The 26,851-nt window shown below is 37.0% G+C and overlaps 1 pseudogene; it reads right to left on the reverse strand.

The window, feature by feature from the left end:
* Positions 1-2,048: 2,048 nt before the first annotated feature.
* On the reverse strand, positions 2,049-26,851 carry LOC103016346 (GTP-binding protein Di-Ras3-like; annotated as a pseudogene).

Genomic DNA, 26,851 nt, shown 5'->3' on the forward strand with positions numbered 1-26,851 from the left:
TAAACTCCCATCGTTTAAACATGATAACTGCCCCACGTGTCTACATAATGTTTCAAAGCTATTTTTAAGGCATTTAAACTTTTCAATTTACACTAAGCATCCACCAAGAGATTTTCTATTAAATTTAGTACAATATTTTAAATGATCAGCGCAACTTGATTTTAAATAAATTCTAGAGTAAAAGTAATTTCTAAAGACATAACTTACATAATTTTCCTCAATGCATCACTGGTTCTGAATAGTGGCTTTCAAGTTTAAATCATTAAAAATCTTTTAGAATCCCCAGGCAGCTACGCTTTGTATAAATCTAGTGTACATTTTAAGGAGTTAATTGGTGCTAAAAATGACAAAATAAGTTTGGTATACTTACATGTTTCTGGTTGCCCCAAATAATTTAAAATAGCAAATGTTTCACAAAAGGTTGTATAAGCAACAAGTAAAGCACTAGAAAATTTTCAAATAAGAATTAAAATTATTCCTGTATCCTAATAAAATTTTTGATCTCCTAAGAATACTATTGGCTAGGATATTATTATGCCAACTAGTGCATCCTTGGGACATGGGATTTTGTGACTGGGAACATGGGAATTTCACCTGGAAAGAGCAGATGATTATGGGGAATGATTGGCTGACTCAGTGAAGACAGAAAGCTGAGGTAGAACACAAAGGAGCTATTGATGGCTTTTGTCTGTGGAAGACAGAAGCCTAAGGGAAGGGTGACTGCTCTCTCTTAGTGTCATGGATGTCACATGATAGAAAGTTTTATGTTTGTTTCTGACATTAGGCAAACAAAAACCTTTTGAATGCTGAATTAGGCTCTTGTTTTGAGCCTTTGAGCTGCTACTCATTCCTATTGATGAGTACTGATCTGATTGCAGCCCTTTTATTTTTATGGTGTTAACTGCGCAGGGAATGTGGGTAGAAGGCCTGAGACAGGACCACCGACCTTATCCCTCCAGAGTTCACATAGCTTTTGGAGTTTTCCTTTTTTGGGGGGGGGAGGGAGGAGGAAGGGGATATCTCAGGAGCTTACCAATCTCTTTGCTTAAATGAACAATATGAGTTAGACCTTCTGAAACCAGTTTAGCAAAAGACTCTTACTTTCTTTTCCCTCTGGAGAAGAATACAACACTATTACCACGATTCAGCTTTGCTTGTCTGGGTCTGTGCAAATTGTGAGGGAAAGAGAGTGCTTTGAGGGAGCGCTTCCTTTTCCCTTTGGTCCCTGTGATCTGTACTCACTTTAGGTTCTAGGTTCAAAATTCGATGACTTGGCAAGAAAAGATAAGTCCATTTTGTAAAGACATGGTGAGGATTGTATTCTTGTTAAGGGAGTCATAGATTGAAAAAACTGAAGCCATTTTTAAAGCCCTTGATTATGGCAGACTTTTAAATATATACATTCACTTTGAATTAAAAGAATTCAGAGAAATGAGAATGATTTCTGCTTTCTATGGCCAGACTTTGAAGTGGAGAAATGTGGAACTAAAAGCAAGTAGCATAACCTGTTTTAATCAAAAGGAGTCTAGCAAGAAACAATCAATTAAAGAACAGTCTGATTCTCTGAGACATCAATGTATGAAAATCTGTTAGACGCCAGATTGTGTCTCAAGACACATATGATGAACTGAACAAAATGACCTGCTAATAGCTTTTATGGGTAATAAATGCATCATGTTATTTGTAATTTTGCAGATGGTAAATCAAGCTAATATCGAAGCTGAAACAAGCTACTTGTTAAATATAGTTCAGAATGATCTCTGTTATTCAAAAACTGTATTGCAGAGAAAAAGAAGATGATTACTCCTTATATTTCTAAGCATCTCAAATGGATAAACATTTCCATTCTGCCATGGAGGCATTTAAAATTTTAAATCCTTTGGAGAAAGCATGCCTGAAATAAATTTAAGCTGAGAAACGCTAAGTTTATTTAGATTATGAGCAGGAACAAAAACGTAAAACCTGTGCTGAAATTGAAGTGTGACTTTATTGCATACAATGCACATTAGATATTTCCAATCAGCATTTGGAACACTGACCTGGCAAATTTGAACATTTGAGCCCAACACATATTAACAAATGAGGCGGGGGATGGACATGCCATTCATATTATAGACTCTTTTGAATAGTCTCATTTGCCTAAAGAACTCTTTAGCTTCAATTTTGTTCTCGTTGTTGTTGTTGTTGTTGTTATGAGATCTAAGGTAGATAGCAACACAATTCTTGGGAGGATGGGGAGGTTAGGAAAAGAGGAGCCAGGACAATGGTCCAAGAAATCACTCCTATAGGGAAAAAGAATAGGAAAAAAAAAGACTGACTGCCCATGATATACAAAGGGAAAGTCAGTCAAATGAAAGGAAAAGTTAACTTTGTAGATGGACAGGTCAGATATTTGAATCCCAAAATGGGCTCTTTCTATGTTTGAGCTGGTTATTATTAACCTTAAATCATTTTGTTTGCCATCTGTAATATATGTAATGTAAGTAAGATCAGTTCTGTGTGTATTTATTTATTTATTTATTTTTGCATGCAGGAAAAGCTTTATTAAGTCACGGAACTGTTATAATTTTTTTAAACTACAGTGTAGATTACTTAAACATTTTTAAATGACTTAGGAAACAATTGGCATATATTTAGTAAGCAAGTTCTACTTTCACAATTTTCTCTGCTCCCACCCTCAATGCTCAGCTATAGAACATTCATTTACTTATCATGTTTAGTATCTCTGTCTCACAGTCATCTGTCAGAGCTTTTGTTGCAAAAACATGTCTCTTAACAATTAAATACACAATGGGAAGATATGATCAGACATTTACAGGACTTGAAATGTTTAAGAATAATACACAATAATAGGATTACAAGAAGGGCAGTGACATCTTTCAATTCATTTTGCTATTTCCATTCTCTTTTTTAAACATTAATCTCTAAAGTCCATCCAAGTCCCATCCTTTAAAATGCATCCTGTTCCTTTTTCCTCTCCTCCTCCAATGTCCATATTTTAACAATTCGAGTTCTCTTGCCTGGGGAAAAGAAAAGTTACTGACTCACAAGGGACATTTATTGACATTTAATTGTTACAATCCAAACCACAGCACAAAAGTCAGTCATGTACAGGTGACAGAGCACAATGGGGTCGGTCCATGTTTTCAGCACACTGAAGGAGAAGAGGGTCGGGCTCCTTAAGGCTCAGGGTTCACATGATGATGCACTTGCCCAGCAGCTTCTCGGCGGTCTTGGGGATCTGGGATTTCTTCTGGGGAGGCTGGGCGCTGGCGGCAGCGGCGGGCTTCTTCTCGAAGTTGATCAGCATCTGGAACAGCTCCTGCACATTGATATTCATCTTGGCGGAGGTCTCCAAGAAGGGGCAATTCCACTCCGACGCGTAGGCAGCACCTTCCTTCTCGCTCGCCTCCCGGTGGCTCTCGTCGCGCTTGTTGCCCACCAGGATGATGGCGCACTTTTGCGGGTTGTTGCCTTTGAGTTGACGGAGCAGCTCATAGAGGGGCTTCAGCTCCTCCAGGGTTTGCTTCTTGGTGACGGAGTAGACCAGGATGAAGGCGTGACCCCTGGCAATGGCGAGGCGCTGCAGGCCCCGGTAGCGGCGGCCGCCGGTGGTGTCGGTGATGTGCAGCGCGCCCGCCTTGCGGCTGCGGCCCAGCGCCTGGAGGTGGGTATCTTCGATGGTCGGCAGATGCGCCTCACGGAAGTTGCCGCGCGCACCCACCTCTGCACCAGCGCGCCCTTGCCCACGCCGGCCGAGCCGAGCACCACCACGCGGAAATCTCTGCTCCTCCTCTGGGGCAGGCAGGTACGGGTGACGGTCACGGTAGGCAGAGGCCGCAGCCGCTTCATCAGCCGTTCCTTGAGGCCAAAGCAGGAGCTGCCCATTGTCGGGTATTGGCGGGGAGATGCGGGCACACCTTCTCTGGCATTTGGCCAGCAGTGAGGGAAGCCTCATAAAGAAAGGAGGACACCAGGTAAAACTCCAGCAGCCCCTAGCCCACACATATCCTGCAGTATTTTCTTCTTTGTCCATCCAAGGCTGATCTGTGTATTTATTTTTAAAGAAGGGTAATCTCAGATATAAATATAGAAAATCTCTAAGAAGGTTTATTTTTAAATAAATGTAATTTAAGGTATATTTATGTTTTTCGGATACATTTATGTTTTCATATATATACATAGGCATATACATATGCATATATACAGACATGTATACATATTAAAATTTTATGAACTGCCAATTACATTGCAATTCTAGGAAACCACAATAACTTGTTTCTTAAGTAAAAAAATATGTTTTATTTTTCTTTAAGGAGGTTATATGTGTCCAATGAAGTCATAATTCTAGTATTAGGTAGAATCAGGGGTCTAGAGTCTTTACAAATCAGATGAATTTTAGTTTTAGATTTACCTGTTACCTGGAACATCTACAGAAAAATCAATTAATGCCTTAAATTTCTAACTTTTTAACAGTAACAAAATGTTAGCTATTTATCACTTCTCTGTGATATGACTTTGAGGACAGTGACAGTGACAGCAGTCCTATCTTTTAGTGATTAAAGAAAAAAAAGGACAAAATATCACTTGTTGAAGGAATAGATGTTTGCAATCCATTAACATCCATTAATTCACTGTAGAATCAGAAATTTATAATAAAACTAATCCTAGGCCAAATTATGAAACTGGGTATTATTACAATCAGCAGTTCTTAAAATTCCCCTATGTAGTCCTTTTCACAGAGATTCCTGGTGTCCTTCCTAGTTCCCCACCTCTGTCTTCCCCATTTATTCAGTTAATTCAATCACTATAAAAAGGCATGTATAAGACAATATCTCTGCATTTTCTAGGATGTTTTCAGCTTAAAGTAACAGAAAATACAACTGAAAGTGGCCTAATCAACAAGGACATTTATTATTTCACATAACAAAATGTCCAAAGGGAGGTCACTTCCAAGTTTTATTGGTCATCTCAACATTAGCAATCTAAGATCTGTCTTGTGCTGTCCACCAAAATAATTTTAATGTTAAAATCAACTTATAAAATATATTTATTTACACATATTTTATATCTTGCTATACAATTAAGGAAATCATATTTCAATCAAATATGCAAGGATGTAATTCTTTCTCACTTTTCTTTGGTCTAAATGCTTCTCACTGTCAAGAAATATTCCAAGATAAATGATGGGAAGCAGCAGATTTAACACATGTTAATTGGTGAGTCTATGATGCTAGATAATAATTATACCTATTTTTGCTGTGTTGAGACAGGATAGAGGTGCTGACAGAGTTGGGGAATTGTAGGATGGTGGGCAGCACCAAAACTGGAGGAACTCTGACATTTATCCCTACAAAATATGTCCAGTAAAGGGTATTTTAAGGGGGTAGTTCTGCAGTCAACTCTAATAAGAAAGAGAAAATCAGAAAGTGGTGAGAATGTGGTCATGGTATGGAGTTCTTATTTCTTAGCAAGATCAGGCACAAGTATCTGGAAATCTTGGTTAGAAAAATGCATTGAAAATGTCATGCAGTATATGTTGGACTCCTCACATGAGCAACCTACTTTCCTGGATCATGGGGCATAATTAAATACTCCAGAGTATAAAACTCATATGGAATCAGAAAAGACCCCCAATAGCCAAAGCAATCTTGAGAAGGAAGAACAAAGCTGTAGGCATCACACTTCCTGATTACAAAGCTTTGGTAGTCAAAACAGTATGATGTTGGAATAAAAACAGACACATAAGTCAGTGGAACAGAATAGAGAGCCCAGAAATAAACTCACACATATATGGTCAATTAATTTTCAACAAAGGCACCAAGAATATAAAATGGGGAAAGGATAATCTCTTCAATAAATGGTGTTGGGAAAACTGGATATTCACATGCAAAAGAATGAAACTGGACCTTACATCATACACAAAAATCAAGTCAAAATGGATTAAAGACTTGGACATGAGACCAAAACCCATAAAACTCCTAAGAAAACACATAGGGAAAAACCTCCTTGACATTAGTCTTGGCAGTGACTTTTTGGATCTGACAGCAAAAACAAAGGCAACAAAAGCAAAAATAAACAAGTGGTACTATATCAAACTAAAAAGCTTCTGTACAGCAAAGGAAACCATTAACAAAATGAAAAGGCAACCTATGGAAAGAGAAAAAATATTTGCAAACCACAAATTTGATAAGGGATTAATATTTCAAATTATACAAGGAATTCATACAACTCAATAGCAAAAAACAAACAACTCAGTTTAGAAGTGGGCAAAGGTCTTAAATTAGGCAGTTTTCCAAAGAAGACATACAAATGGCCAACAGGATTTTTGGTGACTTTGCAGCTCGGGAGATCCTGGCCCAGCTGAGGACATCAGATCCCATTATCCTCCCAGCCCTTTGTACCACCCCCCCCCCCCCACCAAGCCCCTTAATAAAATGGTTTGATCCAAAAACAAAACAAAAAGCAAATGGGCAACTGGTGCTCAACATCACTAACCATCAGGGAAATGCAAATAAAAACTACAATGAGATATCACCTCACACCTGTTAGAATGTGTATTATCAAAATGACAAGAGATAACAAATGCTGGTGAGGATATGGAGAAGAGGGAACCCTGTGCCCTGTTAGTGAGAATGTAAATTGGTGCAGCCACTATGGAAAGCAGAATGGAGGTTCCTCAAGAAATTAAAAACAGAACTACCATATGATCCAGCAATCCCACTTCTGGGTATATATCCAAAGGAAATAAAATAATTATCTGAAGAGAGATCTTTACTCCCATGTTCATTGCAGCATTATTCACTATATCCAAGGTTTTGAAACAACCTAAGCTATTGACAGATGAATAAAGAAAATATAAATGCCGTTATATGTATATAATAGAATATTATTCAGCTTTTAAAAAGGAGGAAATCCTGTTATTTGTGATAACATGGATGAAGTAAACCTGGAGGATATCATGCTAAGTGAAATAAGCCAGGGAGAGAAAGACAAATACTTCATTCTATCACTTATATGGGGAATCTAAAAGAGAGTGAGAGAAAGACAAAGAAAGAATGAAAGAAAGAGGAAGGGAGGGAGGGAGGAAGAGAGGAAGGAAGGAAGCAAGGAAGGAAGGAAGGAGGGAAGGAAGTGACAAACTCATAGAAACAAAGAGCAGAATAATGGTTGCCAGGGGCTGGGAGCAGTGCGGGGAAGGTGGAGTGGTTGGTAAAAGATACAAACTCTCAGTTATAAGATGAATAAGGCCTGAGAATCTAATGTATAACATGGTGATTATCATTGATAGCATTGTATTGTATAATTGAAATTCCCTGAAAGAAGAATTTACGTTTTCTCATCAAAATACAAACAAAAAACAGATAAGTAGATATGTGAGGCGATGGATATATTAAGTTTTTATGGGATTTCTTTCACAATGTATACATATGTCAAATAGTCACATTACACACTTTGAATATATTGCAATTGCAATTTATTTGTCAGTTTTACCTCAATAAAGCTAAAAAAAATACTCCACAGTAAACCAAACCTGGAATGTCCACTGAGCTCTCTTGACAAGCTCTGTCAAGACATGTAGATATCCAGATAGTTATTCTTCTGATTGATAATAAAAATGTTTATTTTTATTTGTGTTTCTGACAATCAACTTTCTACTTTGGTAAGCCACTTTACTTATTTGGCTCTATCTGCCTGTGGATATTCATTCCTCCAGCCAGCCACAAAGGAACAACTATGCATGAGTACATATTCTATGTTGAAAAATTACATCATTTGCTAAAAATGCTTCTTTCAGACACATCAAGAAAAGAAAAAAGTGAATTGGAAGATATTCGTAAACCTTTAAGTCAGCAACTTAATGTGATAAATCCATTGATAAGCCATTGGATCATGTATAAAGGTGACAGAGGAGGAAAGTAAATATGATAAGATGAACAAAGAAAGAAAGGTTTAGCATAGAGAATTTTGTTAGCAAGCTCTTCTTTTAAGACATCTTAAAACGCTTAATGGCCTTGACCTGCATCAGTACCTTGGCTCTACTTTTCTGTTCCTTTCTCATGTCTGTGTACATTCCATGCTTTTTCTTCTATTTACATATCTAGTGCTATGGCATGGAAAGGAATCTTCTCCAGGGGCCAAAGAACTGCTGTGGTTCACAGTAGACCTTGATTCTGCTTCTAGCTCCTCTATTCATACTAGAGATATTATTCCAATGCTGATTCAGATTTCTCTTAAAAATGCAGTGAAAAAAAAAATGCAGTGAAGCTAAAATGTTTCAAACATCATAGTGCTATTACTGTTTTTGGTAACAGTGCTAATAGTTGTGCAGGTAATGCTACTGTATTGTGCCATCTCCTTATAATGTAGTTTGTTAGAAGTTGGAGTTCAACCTGAGATATGTCCATGGCTTTAGTTTCTCCAATAAGATTTAAACAGAAGGACCTCATTATACACCGGTCTCATTTCTAAGACCAATTCACATCATGGAGTCTGAGGGCTATTATATGGGAGGCTCCGTGTTATTAGCAGATCATTTATCACTGGGGTAAAAGTAATTACGAGGCATCTTACTAATCCTTCCAACATTTATGAGATATTTGTTATGAGTTATTAGCAATGAACAATGAATAAATGAGCTTTTGACAAAAACATGAAAAACCTTCCAACTTTTGTCTCTTTCTTCTAACATCTTGAGGTTTTGCTGTCACTGGCTGATGTGGAGGTAACCTATTTACACAGAATCAAACTTGTTGACATTTAAGTGTTAAAAAAAACACGATCTAAGCAGTAGAAAGAATATAGGAATGACATTCACAGATATTTCCAGCTGTCAACAAGTCAGGTTTCTTACTAACTGTAAGCCCTTGAAGTATTATGTTCTTTGGATAGAGTGAGAAATACTGTTACTTCAGGTGTTTTTTATTTTATTTTTTTTTTGTATCCATATAGTTGTCTGTACTAATTAGCAAAATATCATGAGTCTTTCTACTTCTCCCATCTCTGATGTGCCTGATTCTCCTTTTAAACAATAGCAGAAAAGAATTTCTCATGCATTTGGCAGAAAAATGGAATAGACTGATCATTCACACAAAACCAAGGAAGGATACCACCATCCCATAAGAAAGAATTTAATTAAAGATATATTTTTAGTAAGTAGGTAAGTAGTAGCACGAACTGTAAAATATTCTTAAATATAACCATGGGAACAAAAGATTAAACAGAAGCACCACATTCCTTTTATCTTCTTGAGGAAAACGTAACTTCTCTTGTGGACATTGAATGAAGAAACCCTCACTGTAGAGCACCCACCTTATGTAAGTGACCACTCTGTTACTGGGATGAGTGGGACTGTATCTCTCCATCTCCTTGCTTCTCCTTTTCTAAGATGATTTAAAGGCAAAAAAGGCAAGACGTGCAGAGGAGTTAATACCACATCCCTCTTTCTTCTAAGTACTAACTTTACTGAGAAAGGGGTCCCTACGCTATCCATTTAATTATCATTGTGGGAAGGGATGCACTTACTTGCTAAAAAGAAAATTGTACAATATAGTGATTAAGCATATTGAGCTAACCAGCCCAATCTCTGGTCTTAGCTCCACCACTTACTAATTGTATAACCTTGGCAAATTTGTTGATTTTCTGTTGCCTCAGTTTTCACATCTGTAAAATGAGGGTTATAAAAGCACCTACTCTATGGTTGTTGTGGGGATTAAATGTATTAATATGTAAAGCACTAAGAACAATGTCTGGTGCATACTAATCACGATTTTGCTTACTACTCCTGCTATTCCTTCCTTGTCCTTGTCTCACCCTTCTAACTGCTTCAAATAATTTTGGAAGGTGTCAACTTCCAGATTTTTGAAGAAGTTAATCAATGGTGTGATTGTGTGTCACCCTGGAAACTTGAAAGAGATAGGTTTAAGACCAGAGATACGATATATTGTTTTATGGAGGACTTAGCACTTTGAGGATGCATGTGATTGGAGGACTTCTGAGTAATTCCCGACACTCCAGATCTCTCTTTTACTATCTATTGGAGTATGAGTTACCTATGCATATGCTAATATGTGCATGGTGCAGTAAATTTCTCCAAAACTTAGCAACTTAAAACACCATGTTTTAAAACTTTCAATTTCTGTAGGCATAGCTTAGCTGGGTGCTTCTGGCTCAAGCTCCCTGATGAATCTATAGTCTGTTAGCAGGGCTGTGGTCTCATCTGAAGGCATGACCGGGGAGGGATCTATTTCTTAGCTCACTTACATGGTCAGCTACAATTTCTCAAGGCAATCCTTTGGAAAGACCTATGTGTAAGTACCCAAGGCTTTCTGACAACCACATTCACTTTATAGGTCAAAGTAAAGAATTTCCAATTGAATATTAGGCTTTTATGTTCTTCAGGCCATTCTATGACTGAAATTTGTCCTGTGATAATTCACACTGACTGGCACTCATGAGGGAACTGGCTGTTTAGTCTGTCTTCATTCTTCCTCTCATCTTTCTTCCTCATCTACTTCCCTCAAGCACCTAATTTATCTCACTATGCACAGCAACTAAACAATCTCCAGTGGTTATTTCCATTCTGACCATTGCATAACCCAATTCATTAATATGCTCTGTAAGATCAGAAGATCTTCTACTTAATGGAACTCTACCCCCCTGGAAAACCATTATTGTTTTAAATAGCAATTATTTTTCTTCCAGTGTGTTCAAATTTACTTAAGGTTTTTAAGTTCTTGTTAGGTTTTACCTTTGGGATTTCTGTGGTTCTAGAGCTGAGAAAGTTGGCTGTGAGCTGATTCAGTTTTTAATTGTTATAAAGAGTTTTAACTAAGCTGCCTATCCCCTGTCTGTTTATAATGTTGTGGAGCTGCAAACATAAGGTTTCTTAAGTTTTTATTTTTGCAAAATGTTCTAGTCAATTTCATGTCTCCAAAACACTTGAAATGTGAACAGCTGAGTTTATATCAGACACATGATTTTGAATACAAGTAGGATGAACAAGGATTAAAGAGAATGTCCTGATATTTTGTCATATTCTCTGGGCTCATTTAGTTATATATCTGTAGGTACTCTCAGCCTTTATTGTTCTTTTTCCCCTAACCGTTGTCCTGTGTGGCTAAAGTTGTAATTTTTGTCAACTTCTCTCTTTTAATTCATTTATTGTTTCATTAAGTTTAAAATATATAGTATCTCTTTCAGTACTGTAATTGCAAATTGGAAATTACAGTAAGAGAGTTTAACTCATTCTGCTCAAGACTTACATAACTCCACCCTACATTTAATAAATGTTTTGAGGCAATATTTCTTTGTTTTGAAATTTTTACATTACAGTATTCATGGAAAGAAAAAGGCAAATAAAAATTCTTTAAAACAACCATACAGGGCTTCCCTGGTGGCGCAGTGGTTGAGAATCTGCCTGCTAATGCAGGGGACACGGGTTCGAGCCCTGGTCTGGGAAGATCCCACATGCCACGGAGCAGCTGGGCCCGTGAGCCACAACTACTGAGCCTGCGCGTCTGGAGCCTGTGCCCCGCAATGGGAGGGGCCGCGATAGTGAGAGGCCCGCGCACCGCGATGAAGAGCGGTCCCTGCACCGCGATGAAGAGTGGCCCCCACTTGCCGTAACTAGAGAAAGCCCTCGCACGAACCGAAGACCCAACACAGCCAAAAATAAAGAAATAAATAAATAAAGTAGCTATAAAATTAAAAAAAAAAAAAAAAAAAAAAAACAACCATACACATAGAAGAACAGAAGGGATAAACAAAGCAAATGTATTATTTATCAATAGAAAAATTAGTATTAACATGTGAGATAGGAATAAAACAATTTGCAAAAATTAGTCGTAATATCACCAAGAATGCTATAAACTTTCAGGTTCTTTTTTTTTTTTTTTTTTTTAATACTTTATTTATTTTTATTTATTTATTTATTTATGACTGTGTTGGGTCTCTTAGTTTTCGTGTGAGGGCTTTCTCTAGTTGCGGCAAGTGGGGGCCACTCTTCATCGCGGTGCGGGGGCCGCTCTTCATCGCGGTGCGCGGGCCTTTCACTATCGCGGCCCCTCCCGTTGCGGGGCACAGGCTCCAGACGCGCAGGCTCAGTAGTTGTGGCTCACGGGCCCAGTTGCTCCGTGGCATGTGGGATCTTCCCAGACCAGGGCTCGAACCCGTGTCCCCTGCATTGGCAGGCAGATTCTCAACCACTGCACCACCAGGGAAGCCCCACTTTCAGGTTCTTAATCATATTTTCACAACAAAACAAAATTAAATATCCTACATATTTCAAATAACATTAATCATTACACTGCTTTTCTGAGTGCTTTTCTGAGCATAGGGATTAATGTAAACTTTTATTTTCAGCTTTTCTGACTATCCATACTACTTTTTAAATTTATAAAGTCAAATAGATTTTATAATTCTAACTTTTAAAAATAGCAATAACGACCTAAATTCGACTTCCCTTGTTGACAGTGTACTTAATTCAAATACTACAAATATTTTTAAATTCAGAAGGAAAAAATAAGAGCAAAGGGCAGGGTAATGTACTAAATTACCTGAGAGGAAAAAAAAAATTGGGGGGAATTCGTGTTCACACTAACCATTTGAAAATCAGGACAAAAGTGATGGCCTGAGCTCTTTGCCAGAAAGTGTCTTCTTCAGAAAATGTTAATAACATTCCATTTTTAAAGTAACTTTTTCTTTTGACAGTCACTGAGCTGTACACTTAGATGGTAACCTTTAGATGCCATCAAGGAAATGTTGAGAAAGTTCTAGGTTTAATAAGAAAAAAAGATTATTATTGACACCTTTCATTCTATTTCAACCCAAAACATGGAGTAGGATTTCCACTCAGTGAAGTTCTTTCTTTACGCATTGATTTTTCCCCCCCACTTGAAACACACCTCACTCAATGCTCCTGGATACTTTCTGGGAACAGTGCAGGGAGGTTGGCTAGCAATAGGGTAATGTTTCTTGGATGAGGCTTATATTCCCATTTTTGTATTTTCCTACTCATGGCCACAGGAAAACTGAGAATAAATATGCTGACCTAGATGAAAAATTGAATTTAGCATCATAAGGTAATCTACCAAAACTCACTGCCCAGAAAGTAGTGTGATCAGAATTTCAACCCCCAGGTGACTTTTTGGTATACAGGGGCCAATATCATGAGCTGAGTATATGCACATGTATCAACTTAGAGAGTTATTGGCAGACACCGGAATAGCTCACAGATTTGAAACAAGAGGACCTTAGGGACTGGAATGGAGGATGGGCCACTGCTAGAATCCTCTCCTCAGATGTCTCCCATTCCTTCTGCTTCTGCTCCTCTCTGGGTGCTAGTGTAGTGGTCACTGGTGTCTCTGGAGTCACATCTTAATAGCTCTCTAACCTGAGAGAAAGAAGAAGCTTTTCACTGCCATCTCCAACATGAGCAACTTTGGAAGGACACAGAATGATACTATAAGTAATAATAGTTTATTTCAGGCACTGTGCTAAGAACTTTACACTCTACAAAACTCCTAAGAGCAAGTTATTTTTATCTCCATTAATTTTTAACAAAAAAGAAAACAGGCTTAGAGAGGTCAGGGAACTTGCTCAAGGTCCAATCGTCAGGAGGTGGTTGTGCTGCTTTTCCCAATTAAGGTAGTGTGACAAAAGATACCCTCCCTCTAATAACTACTCCATATATACTGTTACCTATTGGCCTGACTTGGGTCTCATGCCCATCGGTGAACGAACTGCTATGGCTAGGATGATGTTATCCTACTGGTTCAGCCTGGGTCTAGTGCCCAGACCTACAGTCAGGGGACTGAATTCTGTTACAGAAAGAACTGACCACCTCAAGACTTTCCTGAAACTATACCTGCAGTGAATAGGGGAGCTGACTAGGAAACTAGCTCTGCCAGAGCCCAGACTCTTCCCTTACCTATTCAACTTCATAATAATACTGTGTATTGCTATCTCATTCTACAGATGAGAAAATCAACATGGTGAAGTCAAAATATATCCAAATTAATGTGGCCAGAAATAGGGGGAAAGAAAACCTGATGGTAGCTCTGTCTGTTCTTTGATCCAGTGTTTTGTCCACCCAGCTATTCGGCTCCATGGTGGTAGGTTATGGAGTGTTTTCATTATACTTATTTCTAAAGAGAGTTGGTCTAAAGCCCCTCACCATGCAGAGAGGTGAAAAAGTACAAGATACAGTGGTAAAGTCAACTGTGTCTTTAGTTTCTGTATTAGTTTGATAGGTTGCTGTAAGAAAGTACCATAAAGTGGGTGTCTTAACAGAAATTTATTGTATTATAGTTTTGGAGGCTGGAAGTCTGAGCTTAAGGAGTAGATAAGCAGGGCTGGTTTCTTCTGAAGGCTGTGAGGGAGACTCTGTTCTATGCCTCTTTCCTAGCTCCTGGTGGTTTGATCTTTGGCATTCTTTGGCTTGTAGATGCATTGCCCTGATCTCTGCCTTCACATTCACATGATGTTTTCTCTGTGTGGGTGTATCTTTGTGTGCATGTATGTGTCCCAGTTTCCCCCTTTTATAAGCACACTGGTCATATTGGATGGGGGGGTGTAGTCCATGCTATCCCAATATGACCTCAACTTAATCAACTACAGCTACTACAGCCCTATTTCTAGAAAGGTCACATTTTGACATACTAAGGGGCTAGGACTTAAACATATGAATATTGGGGGGGACACAATTCAACCTGTAGCATTTCTCTGGTAAGAAAGAAACTAAAGGAAACATACATAGCTTTTCTACTAGGAAGACTTTCATTGGCCTTTTTATTTAAGCTAAAGAAAGAAACAGTTAGAAAACTAGCCTCAGTGGGTAGTCTGGAGGAAAGTTAGGAAAATGGGGTGGGATGAAAGAAGAGAGGGATAGTCAATAAAGGGGATGGAAAGTAACAAAAGCATATTGAGGTGGCCAGGGCAGCCTTTTGAAAAGCTTTGAATCAACTTGTTGTTAATTGGTTCTGATCCAAAATGCCATTGAGATTGTAGAAAGTAGGTGGTATAGCCAAAGCAACAGGTGTGAGAAGTCAACTTTGGCCTCACTATTGAAGATTAATCATTGAAGGAGGTGGTAAAAACATTAGGAGAAAGAGAAGAAGCCAGAGATCAAAGATTAGAATGCAGAGTCATTCTTGAATTCATCAGAAGGGTTAGCATTATTATGAATAACGTCTTTGGAGCTACTTTTGTTCAACAAACCACTTCTGAATATTTAAAATGCAATTAGTGATTTAGTTTTTCGATATGCATTTCCTGGAAGCCAATTGGATCTAATAAGCGCTGCCCAAAAACATTTTCTTTAGAATTTATAACTAATGATGATCCATGTAATGTAAACTGAAGCCTCATTACTCATGGGGTTCTTAAATGAGCTAATATATGCAACACGCTTAGAATAGTGCCTGGCACATAGCAATGATATGCAAGTGTTTACTAGTATTATTAGGTGACTTTTTAAAAGTTAATTAATTTATTCATTTATGGCTGCGTTGGGTCTTTGTGGCTGCGCGTGGGTTTTCTCCAGTTGCAGCGAGTGGAGGCTACTCTTTGTTGTGGTGTGCGGGCTTCTCACCGAGGTGGCTTCTCTTGTTGGGAAGCATGGGCTCTAGGCATGCGGGCTTCAGTAGTGTGGCTCGCAGGTTCTAGAGCGCAGGCTCAGTAGTTGTGGCGCACGGGCTTGGTTGCTCCGCGGCATGTGGGATCTTCCCCGACCAGGGCTCGAACTCGGGTACCCTGCATTGGCAGGCAGATTCTCAACAACTGCACCACCAGGAAAGTCCCTATTAGGTGACTTTTAATGCCTCATAGGATGAGGGAAATAGAACAAAGTGTAAATGGGCTAGAGTAGGTTTGCTCAAGCTCCTGCCACATTAATGAATTTACTTTCAGATGCTCCTCTGATTGTCACTGAGATAGTGTAGTGTTGAAAAAAAATCTCCATATTCATGTATAAAAAATAAAAAGAAGCAGTCTTTATGCTCTCCATTCATTCATTCATTCATTCAACATACAATTGACAGATTAGATGCTTAGTATTTTTAGCTTTCTAAAACTATTTAGTAGTGAATCACTAAAAGTTATCAAAAAACAACAAAAAATCTAATGGCATAAAACAGTTTGAAATGTTTTGGTAATTGAAAAGATAAAATATTGATAATTTTAATTGATATTAATTTTGAATAGATAATTTTGCATCTTGGTCAATTACCATGAGAAAGCATATTAAATAATTTTGGAATATCTAAGCTTAAGCCAATGTACTATTGTGATATAATGTATATTACATATAGGTATATGTAAGTTCTTAGGGCTGTACTGTAATTCATAAGGAGGTTGCAAATGAAGTATAAGGCATGTTTCCTGTTATTGCTATTAATCACTTTTAGCATTCTTGTGTAATGATTTTACTGGAAGTTTTATATCAAGCCTCAAATACTCATTTGTATAATTTTAGTATAATTCTGTTTTTAGTATAATTTTAGTATAATTTTGTGTTCTTTGTCCATCTTGGGTGCTCAGTGAATATTGTTAATATTGCTACGTTTGTTTTTTATGTAGTTATAGATGTCTACAGTTTAACCATTAATATGTATATTTTAAAGACATCTTTAAAAGGCTGTGTACCAAGGCATCCAACACTTATAAAGTCATACCCACAAGAATTATTACTAAATCTATGTTACATTTCTCTGCCTCCTTATACCTGATTTTATATGGTGGCCTCTATAAGTGTCCAAAACTAATATTGAGATCCTGCAGTAGTTTTCCACCTGGCTATACACTGGAATCATCTGAGATGCTTAAATTTTTCTACGATGACCAGGGTCCATCTCAGACCAAATTAAGTCAGAATCTCTGACAAACAGCCCTATTCATTGGGATGTTTAGCAGTTTTGTGGGTGATCCTAATGTGTAACTAGGTTGGAAATCTCATAAATATTATCCTGCTTTTAAGAGTAAATAATGTATAATATGAAAGACTTGAACATTCAAATATAAGGTGGCTTACTTATGTGAGGGATACATTTTGGCAAAATTTTTTACTTTCCGTACTTTAGGCATATATGGCAACAAAGCAGTTCTTTGGTACAGTGGGGAATATAGGAAGTCATAAAACTAATGAACCTACAATCAAGTCAAAGAAAAATGTATCAACCAACACAAAAGAATAAATTCTTAGGTCAATTTGCTCTTCCACTGCCATTTGTGCTCTCTCTCTCTCTCTCCTCTCTCTCCCTTTCTCTTTCTCTATTTGACTCTGACTTTTGCTACCACGGCAAGAAAAACTGAATCTGACATTCTGTTCTTTTTGCCAGTGCTAACCAGTATTAACACGGATATTATGAACTGATGATGGGGAGTGTTACTTCCCTGCCACTGGAAGAAATCCAAGTGAGAACACATTAAAATCATGTACATTAATTAATCACTTTTATTTTTTCGTTGAAAACTTGCATACTTTTATATGTTTGAATATATGTCTTAAAAGTTAGCTATAAAGTACTGTTTGGGTTTTTATTTATTTGCGCTTATATTTTCTTTACTAGTGCAATACAGTGGACTTTTCTTTCGTTTTTTTACTGGCAGCTTTTTAAAAAATATATCTTTTTGACTGAATAATATGTTTTTAACAGCTTTTGGTTCAGGCCTTAAAAAAGTTAATACCTAGGCAAAAATCAGTTAAAGTAAACGTTGCTTTGAAAACACCTTTATCTATAAAATAGAGTGCACATGGCTTCATGTACATATAAAATAGTGGTTTGGGGAAAATTTCTGTGGAATATATGTATATTTCAGCATTACTTTAAATGCTCTCAAGACTGAGGGTATAGCAGGGGAAAAAGCAGGTGGAATCCCCTACACATTTAAAAATTGTTTTCCTCCTTCCTTCCTTAGCATCGATTTCTAAATTAATGTGAACTACATGAGTTTATGAGAAAACTCCTTAGTATTCTAATTTCCTTAATTGCATTGTGTAAACACAGAAGCAAAGTGGACAGAAAACTAGCCACCATAATACTTTTACTGCCAAAAAATACAGAAGCGTCATCTTATTTTCCTTGATTTCATGTTAGTACTTAAAGGTGTCAGCAAAACCCATGTCACTAAAGTATATACTTAGAATGTTAAATGGCCAAGAAGAAGGCTTGTACTTAGTCAGTTAAAAGTCTGGATGATATTTTTAGTCAATATATTTTTTTCTAGCATCTTGAAAGCAAAGCTTTTCTCGGCTGCCAAGGTCCATCTGCTTCTGAGTTCATTAATAGAAACTGTTCCTAATAGCATAAAGCTAATAGAACCATGAAGTGGAAATGCAAACAGCCCCTGTAATTCTAACTTAGAACCACACCATGCTCTCTGACTAGACAGGAAGAACTCTATTAAATATCTCTTTTAACCGCCAAGGAGTGAATAAATTTAATCTCCCTTAGGTTTAAAGCAGCTTTACTCCAAAAAAATGGGCCTTCCGCATTGATTCCTAGGAAAGGAAAACTCCCAAAATTCCTCTTGTAACTCTTTCAGAATGTTTGAAATTTAATAGTAGGCAAATCATTTACTTTCAAAAAATACAAATAGGTTTAAAATGCTGCTATTTCAGAACAGTAACTTTTGCTGTAAATTAATAGGTAGGTCCAGATTTTGGGGGGTAAGGGAGCCATGAGTTTCTATTTCCCTACTAGAAAAAATCTAGGGTAGAGCACTAGTAAAAGACCTGGAGACTCTCTTTAGTACTTTTTGAGGCTTTTTCTTTTTTAAGTTCTTAAAACTTGGTATCCCTGAGACCTACCTTGATATTTCCTCCGTTTCTTTCATCAAAAGTCCCAAGGACCTCCAAACATCTAAGGAAAAGGTAATAATGGCTCTCTCTTCTCAACTCTGGGAATAATATTATTCTTCTCCCCTTCATTTAGGCCAGCCTTGCTGGGGCAGGTTCCAAACTTCATTGTTCAATCAATTTTGCATTTCTATGGTGAATCTTTTCTTTCTCTACTCATCATTCCTTTCACCTCATTCAGTTTAGTTTCCAAAGATAATCCTTGGGAAGAGTGGAGATGGGAGTTAGTGAAAATGGGGAGAAGGAGGGATGTTCTGTGGAAAGAGTCTGAGCTTTGGAATCAAACTGTCCTGGGTTTGAATCCCTGCTCCTAAAACACTGTTTAACTAGGAGACTTTGGACAAATTACTTATCCTCTGAGAGTCTCAATCTCTGGACAGTAAAAAGGAGGTGATGGTGATCTCATTGCTTCTCTCAGAGGTGGTAAGAAGGTAGCAGTGAGAGTAAAATCCTAGGCATCTGTCTTTTTCATTTCATCTTTAATGAATCTGAAGTCCTTTCCCCCTAATATCTCCGCTCACTTTACCTCAAAATTTACTTAAATCTGACCTCCACCAAGTCTTAGCCCAGGATCCTTTCCAACATTTTGGTTTCTATAATTTATTTTTCCTCTTGGAGGGTATGCTCCAAGAATGAACTCTTGAAATACTGTTCTCATTAGAGGGGATTTATGCTTTACTATAGGAAATTTCACAAAAGTGCACACAATAAGTTTGCTAGTTTCAACTCAAGAGTACAGATTTTAACAAGATTTTCAAGAAATATTATAAAAAAACTAGTTGAGTATGGTCTCTGAAGATTATTTGATTAGTGAAGGTGACCTAGTTCCTTAATTACCACCTTCAATTTCTGTAACTGTAAAACAGGGATTACAATAGTACCTAAAACAAAGTTGTTGCAAGACTTAAAAAAAAAAAATTATATGTAAAGTACTGTAACAGTCCTTGGTGGGCTAGCTTTTACTGTTTTTACTTAGTATAATTTAATATGAGGTAAATTAATTGGGGTCTAGAACCAGATTTGACTGACAAGTTAGAAATTCTGTCTAGCATAAATGTACTCAGTTTAGTCAAAAATTCATCTTATCCATAGACTGTGTGTCTAGGTGGATTTCTGTTTGCTTACTCACTCTACTTGGCTATAGCACTTAAATTGGAAGGGGGAACAAAAGTCAACTTTTTTTTTTTTTTTTTTTAGTATTAGAAACAATTGGGAAATGAATTTAAAAATAAGATTCCATTTTAAATAGTGACAAACTACATAAAATACATTGGAATAACTCTAACAAAAGATGTGCAAGCACTATAAGGAAAACTTTAAATTACTGCAGAGAGAGGTTAAATAAGACCAAGTAAATGGAGACATAAACTATGTTAATTGATTGGAAGACTGACTTATTAAGATGGTGATTGATTCAACGCAATCCCAATCAAAAATGTAAAAATTGGCAAATGATTTTAAAAGTTATATGGAAATGCAAATGATCCCAAACAGCAAATAATATTTAAAAGAACAAGAATGGAGGACTAATACCACTTGATTTCAAGACTTTTAAAGCTACAATAATCAAGGTGGCTTCTGATTTGCTAACAGATGAGCATATAGGTCAATGGAACTCAGTAAGTTATCTAAAAATAAACCTACACATATATGGTCAATTGATTGTCAATAAAGTTGCCCAGGCAATTCCAGGGGGAAAGAAGAGTCTTCTTTACAAATGGCTCTGGTAAACTAGATATTCACGAGAAAAAAAATCAACCTTTACCTCACACCATACACAAAAAATTAATTTTATATGGATTATAGACCTAAAATCTTCTAGGAGAAAACATAAGAAAAGGACTTTGTGACCTTGGATTAAGCAAGGATTTCTTTGTTTAGGGCACACAAAAAATGAAACCATTAAATTAAATTTTATCAATGTTAAAAAAATCCCTTTTATTTCTCTACAAAAAAAAAAACAGAAAAGGACACCAAAACTGGGAGAAAATTTGCAACACAAAGATTAGAGAAAGGATTTGTATCCAGAATACACAAAAATACTCTTACAACTCAGTGATAAGACAAACAACCCAATAAAAATCAATGAGCAAGACATTTGATCATAAATTTCACCGAAGAAGATATATGATGGGAAATAAGTACAGAGGTGCTTATCAGTATTATTCATCAGGTAATGCAACTAAACCAAGTTACCCTTTCAAGAATGCTGATAAAATAAAGACTGACCATGGTAAAAATGTGGAAGAATGGAAATTTTGATACACTGCTGGTGGAAATGTAAAATAGTAAAACCATGTTGGAGAATAGTTTAGCAGTTTTCTGTATATATTTCTTAAAATACTACCATATAGTTCAGTCACTTCATTCCTAGGTTTTTACATAAAGGATTGAAAACATATACCCATGCAAAAACTTGTACACAAATGTTCATAGTAGCTTTATATGTAATAGCCAAAAACTGGAAATAAACCAGAATTACAGCAATAGGTGAATGGGTCAACAGATGGTGGTATAACAATACAATGGGATACTCTTCACTAGTAAAAAGGAAAAAATTACAGACGTGTGCAACCCCATGGATGAGCCTGAAAAATCGTTTTGCTGAGTGAAAGAAGTTAGACACAAAATATACATGTAAACTAATCTAGAGTGATAGAAAGCAGATTGGTGGTTGTTTGGGGACAGGGGTATAGAGAAGGATAGACTGCAAAGGAAGCATAGGGAAACCTTGTGATGTTATGGAAGCATTCAGTATTTTTCTTGCAGTGGTAGTTTCATGGATCAAACTTATCCAATTGAACACTTTTAATATGTGCTATTTATTGTATATAAATTATAGGTCAACAACATTGCTAAAAAATAAAAAGGAATTCTAAGGAGTTTAACCTCTATTTATACATTTCAATATTTTATGACTTATTGAAACTAATATTTTAATAGACCTGTTTAAAAGGGGACTTCCAAGGCAAAATATGAGGTGAGGTTTAATTATTTCCTATCCCTGAACAATGGGTGTGTGTGTGTTTGTGTGTGTGGCAGTGGTGGGGATAGGACAGAGGGAGGGGGAGAATCTTAAATATCCTGACAGATATAAACTGAGCTTCTAGTTGTAAAAGATTTTCTATTTAATCCAGGAAAGTTCAAGGACACAGAGATAAATCCCTGCCCACAGAAGAGTGGAAGAGAGTGTGGGAGAGAGAATAGGTCCCATAGGCTCTCTTTTAAGAGAAGACAGTCTTAGGAAAAAAGATTTTTTTTTAATTCCTAAAATTTTGCCTTTCAAGAAAGCCTAAATATTTTCCTTAAAGATTCCTTTGGCAAATAGTAAAATATGTGGGGACAAAGAGACTTTTATGGACAGAGGATAAGCTTGAAGAAGCACTTTCATCAAATCTGAAAATCATAAAATCTGACCCTGCCATCTGCCTGTCAGGAGAGTTCTTACTCGTTACTGACTCAGTCTTTCCCACCTCAACTCTCCAGATTGAGAAAATAATTTCTTCCCAGGTGCAGAATTATTGCAATAGTTCCTCATCAACATCAACTTTCAGGTTTCTTTACACAGACCTTCTAGTACTGGGCAGATAGTTTAGTTTACTTCTCCCCACAAGTACTTTTTTTTTTTTCTTTTCTTGTTGTTGAAGTGTAATTGACTTACAATATTATGTTAATTTTAGGCATACAGCATAGTGATTCAGTATTTTTGCAGATTATACTCCATTATAGGTTATTACAAGATAATGAGTATAATTCCCTATGCTATACAGTGTATCCTTGTTGCTTATCTATTTTTTATACAGTAGTTTGTATCTATTAAAATACACAAGTCTTCACTAGTCTGTGTGCTATCATGATCCATACTGAGTGGCTTGGAACATCTTTCCTCATCCTTACTACCTATGTTATTTCTACCTGGTCAGACAAAGTCCGCTTCTCTTTGAAGCCCCAAGTCTACCCACTTTCTTGACCCTCCTTGTCCCATAGAACACACATTTCTGCAGTAGCCTTTACCCATGCTGGTCTGTTCATATTTATAGCATATTGCTTTCAGTGATCAATTATTTTATTATTTCCCTGGTTACATTGTAATCTCCTTGAAAACAGGAAGCATGTCAAATAATTATCTGGATCCTTCTTAGCGTCTGGCCTAGTATCCAACACATAGTATGTATTGAATAAATATTCACTGATTAATGTATTATAGGCCATAACAGAGGAAGTAAGGGAGCTGTATACGAGTGAATTTTCAGAAATAGTAATAACAATTCTGCATATTTGTAAAGTGTGACAGTTGAGTGCATGAGTTTTGGGGTCGCACAAGCATGGGTTTAGTTCAAATCCCAACTCTGCACCTCACTGGGCCAAGGCACTTAAACTCTGAGTCTCAATTTCTTCATCTATAAAACAGGCATAATAATAGGGTCTTCATAAAAGTATTGTACAGGTCAAATGAAATGTTTGTTAAAGTCATTAACATGAAACCTGTCTAAAATTTTCAATAATTGTAGCTTTGTGTAGCCTTTAACGTTTTAGCGTGGCTTTAGAATACATTCCTTAATAAAACCAATAAAGCCTCAATCATATATAGGGAATCAATAATCTCTGCTTTACTGATTAGCAGACATTGTAATTTGTCTAATGTCAAACTCTTTGTTAGTGGAAAAGAGAAGACCGAAATTCAAATTTTCTGACTCTACTTGTCCTGAATTATCTGTTAATGAAGAAGCATTGTGGTAGGAAGCAAGAGTTGATAATAAGTAATAACAAATTTGTGATTATCATAGCATTTAAATTAATGAAGATGAAACAATAAACCCTTGCATTTGGTGCTGTGACCTGGAACAAGTACATTCTAATTCATTAAACTAATTTTACCCATAAAGTAGAAATGCCAAACTAAAAAAAAAAAAAAAAAGAAAAAAATTAGGTGGCCAGTCAGAAACAAGTGAAAGGCAAAGAAGAAAAAAGTGTGGTTTATGTCCCAACATCCATTTCATCTATTTTATCCCAGATTTTAATGTCATGTAATCTATACTTGTCTATGATTGATTCAGAAATGAGCATGTGATCCAATGATACAATGCAAACAGAAGTTGGCTAGAGAGGCTTCTGGGAAATTTTGTTTTTCTCCTAGGATGCAAAAAAGGAAACAATCTCTATCTCTTTTCTTTTTCTGATTGTTTTCATGTCTAGATATGCCTCTTAGAATTGCTGTAGCCATCTTACCACTAATAAGAGGAAGGTGATACCTGCAAAAGTGGAAAAGCAGAGAGATGATAACGTCTTTGGACATATAACTTCACTTTCTTGGAACCCGCTGGGTTTCTAGTAAAGTGAAAATATTCATGTCCATAGTGTTTAAGCCAATTTTAATTGGGATTTCTACTGCTTGCCGTTGAGAGAATTTTAATATTACAGTGAATCTCAGAAAACTTTGGGAGATGAGAATAGGACAGTGTTGTTTCTATATTGGAGATTGAAAAAATATCACAAAGATTGAACCTAATAACAGCTTTTAATCCAAAGACCCATTTATCCTTGCAGACTGTATTTTGTAGCATCTCTAAAAGTGACAAGGATTGCAAGCTCGCTTGTCAATGTCCTTAAAATGTGCATGACATTTTCAAGGAGAGGAAATAAAGTAATTGCCTGAGCCAATGGGCTTTTTGGAGCCATTTTGAACTGATGGACCCCCTTTCACTAGGTGAAAATAAAATATATGAGTGGAGGCAGGGAGGGGGATTTCAAAATGCTTTGAGAAAACGTCAAATGTAATCTGTCTCATTTGATGTAATAAAACTATGGGAATTCCTAGGTAGGTGCTTGATTAGATGAAAAAAAGACCAGAAACTTCATCAAAGCCAAATTTCCAGAGGAATTTGTGTCCTGTCAGTTGGGAAGACTTGCCACAGTGGAATGTTTTAGCTAATGGTTTGATTTTTGCCTAAATCATATAATCTCTTTGTTTCAATTCTCTCTGGCCACCAAACAAAAGAACTAATTCCTGTCCAGGATATCTCAGAGTGATTGTGTAGCAATAATAATGACATAATATATTTCCCAGCACTCAAAAAGGACTTGCCCACAGTAAGCACCTGATAAATATTTGTAAAGTGGTGGAAAGTAGTTTGGATTTAGAGTCTAAACAAAAAGAGTCTAAATAAAACAGCTAGATCACTGATCAGCACATCTACATGGAAAAGGTTTTTTACTTTGCCCGACATCAGTCATGGTTTCAAATGCCTGGCAAACAGTTCATTGGTTTGATTTCTGAAAAATACCAGAATATAATTGTCATAAATTCTTGATATTTTAAGGCTTATAACAGATATATTTAATTGGAAATATGTCTTGTAATACAAGATTTCACTTTTGTTAGTGTTCCCATATTAAGTTATATTATTTTTTAAAGAAACACGTAGACTTGCTTTACTCCATTGCTAGCAGGTAGTGTCTTTCAAGTTAGAGGCCTTTGTGAAGATGGTCACTTCATGTTTTAGGATCAGGCTGTAAAAGCTTATCAGGTGCCCAGCGTGAATGGACAGCTTCACACTGTCCAGTGTGAGGTAACATGTCTGGGTTATTTCTTTAGGAGCACCCTCAACTCTGTATCAGTAAATATTTCCTTTTGGGCTTATCATTTTCTCCACAAAGAAATCTTGCAAGCTCCCGCCCATGATTCATGAGCTTGAATGTCAATGTTCTTAGAGTCAGATAACAGAAGAGAATTGGGGATTTCCCTGTTCAGGGAACAGATATTTGTGATATCCCTGAGATCATTCTCTGACCCGCCCCAGAGTCTCTTGGAGACTCTTTGCTGAGAGTAAACCTATTGTCTTTTTCTGGGGTGGGGGTGGAGGAGAACCAGGTATGCAATAACTATTTACACAACTTTTCAAATAATTTTCCCATCTCAGTCCCAAATGCTTCTTAGTTCCAGAAGTCCTGTTCTTCAGGGGTCCTTAGTATTTCTGGGGTTCTCTGATGGAGATTAACATGCGTTTGAGATGCTTCAATCAATATAACAAATTTATTCAACAAATATGTATTATCATGTGCCAGGCAGGGATTAGGCACTTGGGATACAATAGTAAACAAAACAAAACTCCCTCTTCTCAAAGAGTTTACAGAATGTAAGAAACAGTCAATAAACAAGACACATACTAACTAAATAAATTAGTTAATATTCTAGGGACTGGTAAGTGGCATGGAAAAAAGATTAGAATAGGGTAAGGGGATGGGGGGTGCCAGGAGATAAAGAGCAGGTAGCAATTTTGCAAAGGGTAGTCATACTTAGTGAGAGTGTGAATTTTGATTAAGATTTGATGAAAGCAAAAAAGTTATCTAAGGTAATACCTGGGGCGAGGGTGTTGCAGGCAGAGGGAACTTCCAGTGCCTAAATTCTGAGGTGAGAATGTACTTACGTGTTTGATGAACAGCAAGGAGGCCAGTGTAGCCAGAGTGGAAGGAGTGAAGAGAAGAAGACTGTGGGGTGATGAGGAAGGCAGGGAGGTGGCAGGGGTGGGAGCTGGTGACATGCTCTGCTTATTGTGTAAACATTGTATCAACACTGTTTTTTTACTCTGAAGGACATAGCATGCCAGTACAGGCTGCTAATCACAGAAGTGACATGATCTGATTCATATTTTAGGGATATCACTGGTGCTGTGTTGAGAATAGATTGAATGAGGGGCCAGGGTAGAAACAGAATACTTAGCTAAGAATTAGTTCATTAGTCCAGGCAAGAAATAATGGTAGGCATACTTGTTTCCTGGGGCTGCCACAACAAATTACCACAAACTGGATGGCTTAAAAAACAAAAATTTATTCTCTCACGGTCTGGAGACTAGAAGTCTGAAACCAAGGTATCACGTCAGAAGGGCCACGCTCCCTCTGAGGACTCTAGGGAAAAATTCTTTCTCACCTCTTTTAGCTTCCAGCACTCCTTGTTTGCCAGTAGTCCTTGGCATTCCTTGTTTTGTGGCACCACAA

Source organism: Balaenoptera acutorostrata, chromosome 8, assembly GCF_949987535.1.
Source record: "Balaenoptera acutorostrata chromosome 8, mBalAcu1.1, whole genome shotgun sequence".
NCBI lineage: Eukaryota > Metazoa > Chordata > Mammalia > Artiodactyla > Balaenopteridae > Balaenoptera > Balaenoptera acutorostrata.